The sequence below is a fragment of the Heteronotia binoei genome, chromosome 3, assembly GCF_032191835.1.
Source record: "Heteronotia binoei isolate CCM8104 ecotype False Entrance Well chromosome 3, APGP_CSIRO_Hbin_v1, whole genome shotgun sequence".
NCBI lineage: Eukaryota > Metazoa > Chordata > Lepidosauria > Squamata > Gekkonidae > Heteronotia > Heteronotia binoei.
In genome coordinates this window covers 42,211,707-42,225,488 of record NC_083225.1, presented here as the reverse complement: position 1 = coordinate 42,225,488, position 13,782 = coordinate 42,211,707, and the positions used below count along the sequence as shown (strand labels likewise).

Below are 13,782 nucleotides of genomic sequence, written 5' to 3'. Positions count from 1 at the left end.
CTGACTCTCCTCTACATGCCTCCAAGTTTGATGAGGATTGGATTTACAGAGTCCAAGTTACAGCCTCCCAAAGAAGGTGTCCCCAGGAAACTGCTTTCTAGGGAAATGTGGTCATTTTGACAAGTGCAGGTTCAGGAGTGTATAGAATGGAACCTGTGCAAGATAGATAAATCAAACTCACAGGACACCTCCTCCTAATGTTCCTCTACATGCCCTCCAAATTATGTGCAGATTGGACTTCAGTGTTTTTGTGGAAAATGTCACACCCAGGTTAAGAAGTGCAAGCTATACATATCAAATGCACAGGGAACCTATTGGTGTTTTCAAGGCTGGAGAATTCCACCCCACCCCATTGCTCTGAAGTTGCTTTGTTGCATACATTTTGTTTGAAGGAAGACTTTCTGGAAATGTATCCATTCATGAACAGCCATGAACTTCTTCAAAGTTCACACCAGTTGACCTGCCACAAACTTCACTCCGCAAACCATGAACCAGCCAGAGGTCATCATGAACTTTAGTTCATAAGCTGGTTCATGCCCATCCCTACTGGCAGTATGCTGAAGTTGTGTGTTTGTATATATTATACATGCCATAGTATAACCCAGGGATTTTTTTGAGTCGGAACGCACTGGAAAACCGTTTCGGCTGGCCCGGGCAGCATTCTGGCTGGTCCAGGCAGCGTTCCAGCTCGGCCTTATCGACTTTCCCCGCTGCGTGGCAGGGCTCAGGGAGGCTGGCCACGCAGCTGGCCTCCCAATGTCTGGGTGTCTGGTGGGGCTCAAGGAGGCCAGCCGCGCTTGTGCGGGGGCCTCCTGATGTCCGAGTGTCTGGCAGGGCTCGGGGAGGCCTGCCGCACTTGCACGGGGGCCTCCCGATGTCACACTATCCAGCGAGGCTCGGGGAAGCCTGCTGTGCTTGTGTGGGGCCTCCCGATGTCGCACTGTCCGGCAGGGCTTGGAGAGGCCTGCCGTGCTTGCTCTGGGGCCTCCTGATGTCCAAGTGTCCAACAGGGCTTGGGGGAGGCCTTCTGCGCTGGGGCGAGGCCTCCCGACATCCAGCTGGCCGGCGGGGCTCGAAGGGCCAAGCTGCAGAGCCGGGCTTTGTGGGACTCAGCACTTTTACAGGTGAGTTGCTTGCATCCCCTTTCTTTTAGTCTCTTTATTTTTCCCTTTCTTTTCTCTTTCTTTCTTGCTTTTTTCCCTCCTTTCTTTCACTCCTTCCCTCTCTTTTCCTTTCTTCCTATTTCATTTCTCTTGCTTTCTTTTTTTCTCTATTTGTTTCCAACTGTCTCCCCTCCCTCCCTCCCTTTCTCTTTCTTTCTTTCTTTCTTTCTTTCTTTCTTTCTTTCTTTCTTTCTTTCTTTCTTTCTTTCTTTCTTTCTTTCTTTCTTTCTTTCCTTCCTTCCTTCCTTCCTTCCTTCCTTCCTTCCTTCCTTCCTTCCTTCCTTCCTTCCCTCTCTCCCCTTTCATTCATTCATTTTTTTTCTTTTTGTCAGTTTCTTCCTTCCTTCCTTCCAACTCTCTCCTCCCTTTCATTCATTCATTTTTTCTTTGTCAGTCCCTTTCATTCATTCATTCATTATTTCTTTCTTTTTGGCAGTGTTCTTTCTTTCTCCCCCCTTTCAGGCATTCATTTTTTCTTTCTGTCAGTCTTTCTTTTTCTCTGTCTATTTGCTTTATTTTCCACTCCCTCACTCTCTCTTTCTGTCAATATTTCTTTTTTCCTGTTTTCCTTATTTCCCACTACCCCTCCCTCTTTCTCTCTCCTTCTGTCTTTTCAACTCTGCCCCCCCCCTTTCATTCATTCATTCAGTCTTTTCTCCTGTCTGTTATTTCACTTTCTTTCTTTAAGCACTACACCATGCTGGCTCTGTAGTAGTATGTTGGAATTTGATTTTTTCTCCTGGGATTGCTATATATTTATGGCTTTGTGTGTGTGTGTGTGTATGTGTGTGTGTGTGTGTGTGTGTGTGTGGGGCTATATATTTCTGGACTTTTTCCAATGCTAGAATATCTTTTTTGAGGTGTGATGACCAGAATTGTTACCACACCCCCAAAAAGACATTATACACTTTTGGTGATGTCAGAGGTGTGGCCTAGTATGCAAATGATGGTGATGTCAGAGGTGTGGCCTAGTATGCAAATGATGGTGATGTCAGAGGTGTTGTCTAGTATGTTAATTCTGGTGATGTCAGAGGTGTGGCCTCGCATACTAATGAGTTCCTGCTGGGCTTTTTCTACAAAAAAAGCCCTGGTGTAACCAAACAGTAAAACTACACTAGGTGTAGGGCTCTGTTCAGTGCAGCATTTCTAAGGGAAAGAAGTAGAAGATCAAGGCTATAGCTGTTCTTATGTACCATGATAGGATGAAATGTTCAGTTCTTTTATCACTTTGTCCTGTCCTTGTGCTTGTTTCCTTAATCTGTTCTTCCCTGTTTTAAAAAGCTAATTTGTTTCCTGCCAGTGTCAGAAAGGCTTTTCCTTGCACATTAATTGGAACAGAAGCTGTGTTTCACTGACATCTTGGCAATACATAGATAAACACAATGATTTCTAATGGAACACTGCTTTCATATATGGATATGCACAAAAAAAGACCAATCCATTTTTGAGTTGATATAATTTTAAAAAATATTTCAAACCTTAATTTTATTATAGTAATTATTCTTATTTTCTTTAATATATTAGCCTTTCATATAGTATTATCTACAGTCCAGTCTGGGGACTTGGTTGCTTGATACTTGAAATTATCCAGTCATGGAATCTATTCTATACAATATATTAAAAGCCCTTTCATCTTGGCAAAATGGAGCAATCTGATTGGGTGGGACTGTGATGCATCAACCTTTGGCTTGTGAAACCATCAGTCTACTGCTCTTGCATTGCATTGGCTGACTCTGCTTTCCTCACCCACTGCTGGCCCCAGGACAGACAACAATTGGCCATCTGGAGAAACTGCTAAGCAGTGGCTACTGCTAAGCAACTAACCTTGTTTCTCTCAGTAAAAAGCAACAAGCTTGGTACTCTCAGTAAAAGGCAGTGGGGGAAGCCCTTTCAAGTCCTATTTTGGCCTTTGAAGGAGAACTCATTGGTTGACTCCACTCCTCTCTTCTGCCCGAGTGACTGTTTCTAGCCAACCAAGCTGATTCTGTCAGCCAAAGGCAACCAACCTTGGTTCTGGCAGTCTATGGCTCTCCCTACTCTCACATTGGCTAAGCTGCCTGTTGCTCTGCTTTGCAGAGGAGAGAAAGAAAGCCTTCCCATGACTGGCTTGGGGACAAAGGAGGAGGGAAACAGCCATAGAGAGAGTCTTCTCACGATTGGCTAAGGGAGGGAGGGAGGAGGAAAGAATTTCTCTCAGTTAGTTGAAGACTCCCTTAATTGGCTGATTCCTCCCTATCCTCCTCTGGAAGGGAAACAGATAAAAGACAGGAGAGGGAATGGTGTCCTGTAGCACTAGGCCAGAAATAGAGAGAGATAGGGAGGGAAAATGAGAGAGAGAGAGATTGAAATCCTGTGCTTTCGACCAACAACATTATCACAGAGAGAGTGTTTCTCTGAAAGGTGCCACTAAAGGGAGAACTCATTAGGGCCAGTCCTGACTACGACTGCCAGTTCCAGGTTGGTGGGAAATTCGCGCAGATTTTGTGGTGGAGTTTGAGGAGGAAATAGGAGCTAGGCTTTCAGAGCGGGGTGTGCCAGACCCAGGTTCTTGCTGTGGAAGCTGACTAAGTGATTTCAGACCACTCACATACTTTCACCCTAACCTGCCTCACAGGGTTGTTGTGCAGATCAAATGAGGGTGGGGAGAGGAGAATGACGTAAGCCACTTTGGTTCCTACCGCTGCGGACTGTCCTTTCCCTAGGTGGAAGCTGCAGGGAGGGTGGGAGGCGATGGAAAGCTGAAGTCAGAGAGGCAGATACAGGGAGGGATATATGGTTGCCAACTCCAGGTTAGAAAATTCCTGGAGATTTGAGGGGTGAAACCTGGAGAGGGTGGGGTTTGAGGAGGGGAGGGATCTCAGATACATACAGTACCATACACTGTGCCCCCCAAACCAGCCATTTCCTCCTGGGGAACCATTGTGGCCAATCTCCAGGTGAGGGCTGGAGATCACTCAGAATTACAGCTGCTCTCCAGATGGCAGAGATCAGCTTCCCTTGAAGTGGGGGGGGGAGTGAATGCCTTCACTTGGATGAGTGGAGAGACAGCAAGGGTGGAGAAGCACTTGCTCAAAGCCTCTTTCTAGAACCCGTTGTATTTTTCTCTTAAATGGGCTTTATTCCTAGAGTGACTTATAAGATAAGTATTTTAAGTCACATTCCATGGCTGGATAGTCACTAAGAGAGCAATCCTAAGCAGGTATACTCTGAATTCTACTGCAGTTTATTCAATGGAGTTTACTCCCAGGAAAGTGTCCTTAGGAGTGCACATCCAAAGTTTTACACAGATGAGGTTAGGAAGATTCCCACCTTCCTAGCTTTGTACAATCAATGCAAAATCTCCTGAATTATTTTGGAGGGTTCATTTACACATGAAAATGGGCTGTACTATAAGGAAATGACTGAGAAAGATGCTCTGGAAAATGGATATAGATTATAGATACACTGCTGTGTACCTCTAGGTAGTACTAGGTATACTACTGTGTCCTGCTAGGTAATTTCTGCATTGTTTAATAAGTCATGCTTATGCTTTGTTTCGGCTCTATATCAGATTTCTGCTTGTTTTCAAATTTCTGCAATCCAAGCCTATTGCTATGCTTATCGAATGTCCTAGCCATTGGTCACATTGGTATAATATGCCTTGATTCTCAGTGAGAAAGGTGGACTATAAATAACATAAATTCCTATATGTTTCAATGAGAATTGTATTTCTACCTGCAACTCCCGTCTACCATCCAACTGGAATAAAATTTAGGGGGTATAACCCCCCTCCTACCTACCAGAGTTCACACAGGTGACAACTCCACCATCTCTATCTGTGGTTAGTTGACTTAATCCATTGTTCTCTAAACTTGTTGACTTCAGGAGGTAGACCAGGAGAAAAATACTGAAATCAGTAAACCAAGTGCAATGATGTAAAATCTCAGTGAACAACAAGGATTAACTTCTTTGCCTAGTGCACAGACTATGTTTTCATTTGCCTGCCCTCCCCTTGAATGAAACATGACACATTATAGGTTAAGCTGGGAATTTTATTTAAATATAAGATGATCTGCACCATCTCATTAACACATTAAAACACGGGTTGCATTGTGCACCCCAGCTCAGAGCCAGGTCTGGAATCCCTCCGGACTTTACTACAGCCTGCACACCAGTGCATAGAGGGGAGGGAGTGCACATTCCAGCCCATGACTGCCAAGCCTTAAGACTGATAGTATGCAATTCTAAATACACTTAGAAATTACTTCTGTGAAGCACTTATTAAAAATGCCAGAAAACAAGTATCTGAAAACACAGAGAAATATAGTATTCTGAATGAGACCCCTGTTATCTGCACTTGCAGTGTTTACTACTTAAATGATGTACAATTCTGTTTCTGGCTTTTTGGAGGAAGCCAAGCAACCTGTTATGCAGGGCATTCAATGGGGTTCATGTACTCCTGTTTGAATTATGTCTTTTGTCCAAGGAACTTAAACTAGGTAGGATTTCCAGGTACTGTCCCATCTAGCTGTTAGTTGTGTTCAGCTTCAGACCTACTAACCTTCAGAGATGGAGGTGGATTAGGTGCTCTCAAACAAAGCTGCTTGAACAGCTCTCATGGATCAGCACTGGTTTCGTCACCCTATCACTGGTTTTAGATTGATTGTTAGTAAGAGATCAGCATTCTAACCATATACTCATTAAGTGTTGTGAGTTCTCATGGAGGAATCAATTGGCAGGTTCTGCAAAAATAGAGTTGCGAGCCAACAGGTGGGAACTGGAGATCTCCCAGAATTTCAACTGATCTCCAGACAAAAAATTTCAGCTCCTCTGGAGAAAATGGAAATAACAGAAAAACCACCGAAAGCAATGAAATTTACACAGAAATATGTATAAATAGTTTTAGTGCAAGCTTAAATGAAACTTAACAAAACTAAGGAACACTGAGCTTTCAACATATGAATTTTTCTAGACATTCTTTCAGTAGCCCTGTAAATCAGCTTCCTTCAAGTAGACTCAGTTGTGGGTGAACACTTTTTTCCTCAGTACCCGACTCCTAACGATGTGGAGAGAGTAAGGAAGGAACCGCTTATGAAAGGACTCCTCATGGTTTCGATCACTTCATCAGCCTCCTTCTCCAGTAGCAACATGGCGTAGACCCATGTTGAAAAAATTGAGCAGAGGCCCCATGTAACATTGGGAGAAGGAGGCTGATGAAGTGATCGAAACCATGAGGAGTCCTTTCATAAGCAGTTCCTCCCTTACTCTCTCCACATCGTTAGGAGTCGGGCACTAAGGAAAAAAGCATTCACCCACAACTGAGTCTACTCGAAGGAAGCCGATTTACAGGGCTGCTGAAAGACTGTGGGAAAATTCATATGTTGAAAGCTCAGTGTTCCTTAGTTTTGTTTTGTTTAAGTTTCATTTAAGCTTACACTGGAACTATTTATACACGTTTCCGTGTAAATTTCATTGCTTCTGGTGGTTTTTCTGTTATTTCCACTGATTACACTGGTTCCAGTTGTTTGATCATCCTTTGGAGAGAATGGCTGCTTTGGAGGGTGGGCACTATGGTCAAGGCCTCTCCTACTACTTTCTGTAGGATCTACCTAGGGATGCCACATCCAATTGTCACACTGGCGGGGTAGGAGAGGGACTTTCAGAGAGTGGGTAGGAGTGTCATGATGTGTGTATGTAAACTGAACATGATATAAGGACATCAGGGGGGTCAGGGTCATGACACTCTGGTTTGGGGGCAAAACTGTATAGTAGATTTTGCTTCAGATCAGAGTTTTGCCCCAAAGCTAGAGCATTGCTTCCTGACGTCCCCAACATGCCTACATCGCTTCCAGTTTTGAAGGCATATTGCAATGGTTTCCAGTTCCTGCTGGTAAAAGGGGATGATTTGGGGGGAAGAGGAGTGCCTGAAATCAGGAGGCCCCTGCCCACACTGGCAACCCTAGGCTTACCCCCAAATCTCTAGGGAGTTCCCAACCCAGAGCTGATAACCCTATGCAGAAACTTTTGGTTTCCATTCTTTCATCCATTTTTTGACTTTATTTCTCCAGTAATGTGTTTTTAAGGGCCTGTTGACTGGGTGATCCCAGACAGTCAGGGCCATGTACTGAGCGTGATAATGTCAAAATGCTATGTAGCAAATCAGATTTGACTATATTGTGACCTCAGTGAGGAAAAACAAAGATCTCCTATAGCTGTAACTCTGAATTAGGGAGGGGGAAGGATTACATTTGTAGGCAACTGGCCTGATGCTTACTATGCTGCAATTGCACTTCCATTACCTGGTGCAGATGTTTTCCAGTCAAAATGCATTACCATGAAATTAATGTGTATTTGCCCCAGAGTTATAGGTAACTGGATCAGGGTGAGGGAGCTTTGGCCCTGGTCCCTCATCTAAAGGGTTGTATTCTTGACAAACCCCTGCTAGCAATTAGTTCTCTGTGTTTTTGAAGAGTGCTGTGAAATCACAATATTGGGTTACGTATTGTTAGGCTACATCATCAGAAAAATTACTTCCCTTTATCAGCTCAAAGCAAAGTATAAACAGTAAACTTTTAATATGAGATGTAATTTAAAATATGAATTTTGTTCAACTTTATATCATACATAAAAGTGCTAAGCAGGGTGTGTTTTTTCCTCTGTGGGAACAAGAACTCTGTGGAATAGAGTTCCGGAACCTCTTTGTGGAAACAAAATTCTCAAAAAATGTTTAAAAGTTCATGAAGGGCACCTGGGTGCTTTATCTTCATTTCCCTCTTGAGAGTTCTGGCACCTCTTTTTTCAGAAAAAAGAAAAACCACTGTTGCTAACTAAGGGGGTTTCAAAATACTAAGCATACTTGCACAAGAGAGAGCTTAATTCATTGGGCATATAATCCATGTTGGCAACCTTCTGTGGTATCACAAGCCCTTACAGAGCCACAATTTTTGCTGCTTTTTGACAAGAGTTGCTGCTTGTGTGCACAAGCAGAGAGCAAGAGCATCATGCCTGTGGTCTCTCTTTGCATACACAATAAGAAGAAAGGTTAAAACGCTTGTGGGTCTTTAGCTTGGAGAAACGTCGCCTGCGGGGTGACATGATAGAGGTTTACAAGATTATGCATGGGATGGAGAAAGTAGAGAGAGAAGTATTTTTCTCCCTTTCTCACAATAAAAGAACTCGTGGGCATTCGATGAAATTGCTGAGCAGTCTGGTTAAAACGGATAAAAGGAAGTACTTCTTCACCCCAAGGGTGATTAACATGTGGAATTCACTGCCACAGGAGGTGGTGGCGGCTACAAGCACAGCCAGCTTCAAGAAGGGGTTAGATAAAAATATGGAGCAGAGGTCCATCAGCGGCTATTAGCCACAGTGTGTGTGTATATATATATATTGGCCACTATGTGACACAGAGTGTTGGACTGGATGGGCCATTGGCCTGATCCAACATGGCTTCTCTTATGTTCTTATCTTCCTGAGGAGAGAATTCCATAATCTTAGTACCATAATTTGAAAGGCCCTTTCTCAGGTTAGAAGAAGAAGAGATTGGATTTATACCCTGCCCTTCACTCGGGAGTCTCAGAGCAGTCTACAATATCCTTTTCTTCCTCTCCCCACAATAGACACCTTATGAGGTAGGTGGGACTGAGAGAGCTGATCTTGAGAGAACAGATCTGTGAGAACAGCGGCTGACCCAAGGTCATCCAGCAGCTGCATGTGGAGGAGAAGGAAATCAAACCCAGTTTTCCCAAATTAGAGACTGCACACTTTGCCACTACATCAAACTGGCTCTGGTTACCATTCATCTAGCCTCAGACAGCAGTAGCACCCAAAACAAGGCCTCCGCAGATGACTGTAGTTGTTGTGTAGTTTCATATGGGACCAGTCTGTTTTGCTTATATAAAATTTCATTATATAAGATATATATAAAACCTTACTTAAGGAAGAAATCCTGAGCATTCTTTTTTAATCTGTTAAAAGGAATATTATGACATGCAAAACTTTTTTTAAAAAATCCTACCAAGTGTGTAAACTACAAATGAACTGAATTATGAAGATGTTGATTTAGTTTTTTGGTCAATAGCTCTTATTCACTCATTCTGACACAGTAAAGATTTTCTGCTACAAATACAAAAACAAAATAAAAGTGCAGTGGAATATTGGCTACTGTATCTGTCACTCTCATTCCATTTAGGAATAAACAGAAGAAACAAACACAGAAATGTATATTCATCTCAGTCATACCCCAAATGTATTTCCTCTGTCTAGGATAGGCCTTTTTATCTCCAGATTGCCAGCACAATAGAATAGTAAACAGGATGTGGGAAAAGATGGTTTAATCTAGAAATTCAGGTTACAGAAGTGGCAGTGTAAGAGTTATTATGGAGTAAATCTAAAAATCAATGTTAGTTTTGTGTACATATGGAAATCGCTGTGCTGCAAATAGCAGTTTGTGTAAGGAAAAGCCCTTTTGATCTAGAATCTTCATTACATTCATTATTAAGCAAATTTAGAAGCACTGAGTGCGCTCAGGAAATCCTTTCTCTGTCACCCTTTTAACTGCAGATGTATTAAATTGTTCGAAACAGTTGCTGGAATTGCTCAGTGCTTAATAAGTGCGATGAGGTGTGAGGACTGTGAAAACCCATCTATTACCTGTTGTGGGCAAGCTTATTTCAAAGAGCTGAAGGCAAAATCCAATGCCTAACTCAGGGAGCAGAATCTGCAAACTAGATGTAAAAATGAATCCTCCCTCCTCTTCATAGTTTTTTTATCCAGACAATTGATCGGTTTCCTATGGAGCAGCTCAACTGATGAGTATAGATGAGGAATGGTAATTTGTACTTAGGTATTCTGTGTACACATATGTATACACAGGGCCTTTTTGTAGAAAAAGCTCAGCAGGAACTCATTTTCATACTAGGCCACACCCCTTAACATCACCATTGTTTAGCATAGGGCTTTTTTGTAGGAAAAGCCCAGCAGAAGCTCATTTGCATATAAGGTCACACCCCCTGGTGCCAAGCCATCTGGAACTGCATTCCTGTGTGTTCCTGCTCAAAAAAAGCCTGGGAAAAGGCTATACTGGGGGATCATGGGACCTTCATGGACAAAGCGATGCAGGGTGGGGTATGAAGTAAAGAGAAGCTAAAAAAACTTGGCTGGATCCAACCCATTGTAAGATGACATATACTTGAGTATAACATTAAAATTAGCTGGATTTGGGTCCAGTCAAAGCTCCCATTGGCAGATGCCTTGGCGTATCTGATGATGAAAGATTTGACTCTCAAAAGCTTGCACACACACAACTTCATTGGTCTTTAAGGTGCTACTGGACTTGAATCTAGTTGTTATACCTCAGGCCTCAGATTCAGTGGGAGTTCTTTCTGAGAGTTCCACCTCCTCCTTCTGAGTGTTCCACCTCCTTGTCCATTAAATAGCAGGTGCAGCTGCATAACAATCCCTGAATGAGGTCCACCACCTATTTTTCTACAAAACGACCCCTGCTGCAGATCAACATGGCTGCCTTCTGAAACAATGTTAAAATGAGTATACTTTAACAACTTACATTCTGTGCATTTTATGTGTGGCTTTAGACAGCGTTCCTATTCCCACACTTGGAGTAAGGTTCACTCAGCTCAGTAAGAGTATCTTCCAAGCAGTCATGCACAGAATCAGCTGTAATGCCTTTTTCCTTATTCCTCATCTTTGTGGAACTTGGCTGATCCTTCGTGTTCATTGATCCTCTTTAATGTGCAGCACTTTTCTCTGTGCAGCAATGAGCACTAACATTTCCAGCTAGACAGATGTGCCGATTGTATGATTCCACCCAATATGTTAGTGCTGGAAGGAATGAGATATAGTCCTATATCTCCAGCTACAAAGCATCTTTTAAAATGTATGCTTCCTTGAAGTAATTCTTATGTTCTCTCATAATGTATTAAAGTCTTTTTTAAAATGAAAGGTATCTCCATCCAAACCTTCTGTACATTCTGCCAGTATATCAATAATGTCCTGCAAGGGTGTGTTACCTGCCTCACTATGAGCAACTGCCCTAAGTCACAGTGGAGCAACTGCCCTAAGTAACCGTTTTCTTGAGCATGGATGCTAAGTCAGTGAAATATGTATAGGATGTAAAGATGAGAACCAGTTCGGTGTAGTGGTTAAGTGTATGGACTCATATCTGGAAGAACCAGATTCTTATCCAGGAGCCAGGCTAAATGGGGGCGGGGTGAGCTGGCAGAACAACATGGCTGTTCCCAGGCTGTGAAGCTGTAAAAAAGGAAGGAAGGGAGCCCAGACCCTCCATTTATTTTACAGTCCTTCAGAAGTCGTTTGCATTGTAAAGGATAAACTAAAACCTTTGGTTTCTCTGTGCTAGTCTGAAGAACTTGGAACATTAGTAACTCGTGAGTATATTGCCCCAGTGAGACCACACAAGTGTGGGATTGCAAACTGTTTATTTTGGCTGCTTTGTGTGTGTGTGTGTGTGTGTGTGTGAGAGAGAGAGAGAGAGAGAGAGAGAGAGAGAGTGTGAGTGAGTGAGTGAGTGTACTCTGGACGTGCAGCTGCTTGGGAATGAGAAAATGAAGACTGTATTCAGGGGAACTGTTCTGCTGGGGTTTTTTTACTTATTTATTTTAGGGAATCCATCTCCAAAGTCCCCAGATATTTTCTGAGTTAGACTTGGCAACTCTATGTGGCTAGGTTAGGGCAAGACAGAAAAGGGGCCAGTTTCCTTGCCTGGCACAGTTGGAAGAACATCAGCTTGGCAACATTCATGATCAGGAAGTGTCCAAGACCACACCCAAATTCTTGATAGCTTATGCCAAGAGTGGGAAGTTGAGACCCCAATCCTGAGTCCCACCCACCCAGTCACAGAACCTCCATCTTAGCTGGATTCTGTTTCAACCAGCTTTTCCTCAACCATCCCACCACAGCCTCCAGCCCTTTAGCCAGAATTTGTGGGGTGTTATCTGGGAGTCATCCATCAACAGATACAGCTGGGTGTCATCGGCATACTGGTGACATCCCAGCCTGAAACTGCATGCCAACTGGGTGAGAGGCACATATAGATGTTAAACACAGCTCATTTGTACTTTCTGAAGGACAGCAGAAGCACCGGTCACTTGCACTTTCTTTTCTTGTGCTACTCATCCAAATTCATTGAGAATCAGTTTGGTGTAATGTGTGGACTCTTATCTGGGAGAACCGAGTTTGATTTCCCACTTCTCCACTTGCAGCCGCTGGAATGGCCTTGGGTCAGCCATAGCTCTTGCAGAGCTGTCCTTGAAAGGGCAGCTTCTGTGAGAGCTCTCTCAGCCCCATCTACCTCTCAGGATGACTGTTGTGGGGGAAGAAGGTAAAGGAGATTGTAAGCCACTCTGAAATTCAGAGTGAAAGGTGAGGTATAAATCCAATATCTTCTTTTCAGTTTTAAATACACACACACGGCTTTTTTTTTAATAGCAGGAATGCACAGGAACGCAGTTCCGGCTGGCTTGGCACAAGGGGTGTGGCTTTATAGGCAAATGAGCTACTGCTGGGCTTTTCTTACAAAAAAAGCCCTATGCTAAACAATGGTGATGTCAGGGTGTGTGGCCTAATATGAAAATTAGTTCCCGCTGCGTTTTCTACAAAAAAACCCTGTATGTATGTAGGGGTGTGTGTATATGTGTGTGTGTGTGTGTGTGTATATATATATATATATATATATATATATATATATATATATATATATATATATATATATCTCAGAGTTATAGAGGTATGCCTAAAGAATTGAAAATGTGTGGTGATGACTAGCTGAACCTCAGAAACTGTGTAGGGAAGAAGAAGGCAGCACCATGTTCAGTACTGGTTAGGTATAGAACTTTCTTCCTAGCCTAGTACTTTAACCATCCCCTAGAACCACCAGGAGAAAGGGAAGCAAATCCTGCACATCATTCACATAATAACCAGCGGATTTATCTACTTTGAAAAGAGGGTGGTATGCTATAGTTCAGTCTCCTGCGATCTCAGAAGCTAAGGAAGGTCAGTACTTGGATAGAAGACCACCAAGGAAGAATTTTTGCTCACAGAGGCAGGCAATGGCTAACCACCTCTGCTTCTCGCTTGCCTTGGAAGCCCCTTGCTGGGGTCACCATAAGGTTGTTGTGACTTGACATCATTTTTATGCATACATGTTGGAAGCCAACATTTGGCCCCAGCTTGACCCTACCCTGGCTGCCCAAGCTGAGGACAATTAAGGGCTTGACTCACCCATTCAGGGAAGGCCAGGAGAGGGAGGCAGCCAGGAGCCAGGGAGCAGTGGACAGGGGTGTCAACAGAAGGCAAGGCGGAGCCCTGACTTTGGGAAGCTCAGAATGGGAGAAGCTGAGAGGCAGCCATGAGCAGCCAGGAGAAGTAGGGCAGGAAAGCAGGCAGCAGAGCAAAAAACAGGGAAGGCTTCCCCTTCCTTTTATAGCCTTCCAGGTGGAGCAAGTGGAAGAGGATTGGATACAGGCCAGGTGTGAGTAGTGCCAGGAATCTCATAAAAGGGAAGGCACCACCACCCCCCCCCCCAGCCAAGGAGGAAGGAAGGTATTGAGCTCCTAGAAGGAGGGAAGGTCAGAGTGACTTGACCCAGTCCAGGGAAAGTGGG

The 13,782-nt window shown here is 43.5% G+C and overlaps 1 protein-coding gene across 2 annotated transcripts in view; it reads left to right on the top strand.

The window, feature by feature from the left end:
* FGF14 (fibroblast growth factor 14) overlaps positions 1–13,782 on the top strand; it is a 446,676-nt gene that overhangs the window by 383,078 nt on the left and 49,816 nt on the right. The gene's annotated exons all lie outside the window — the stretch shown is intronic.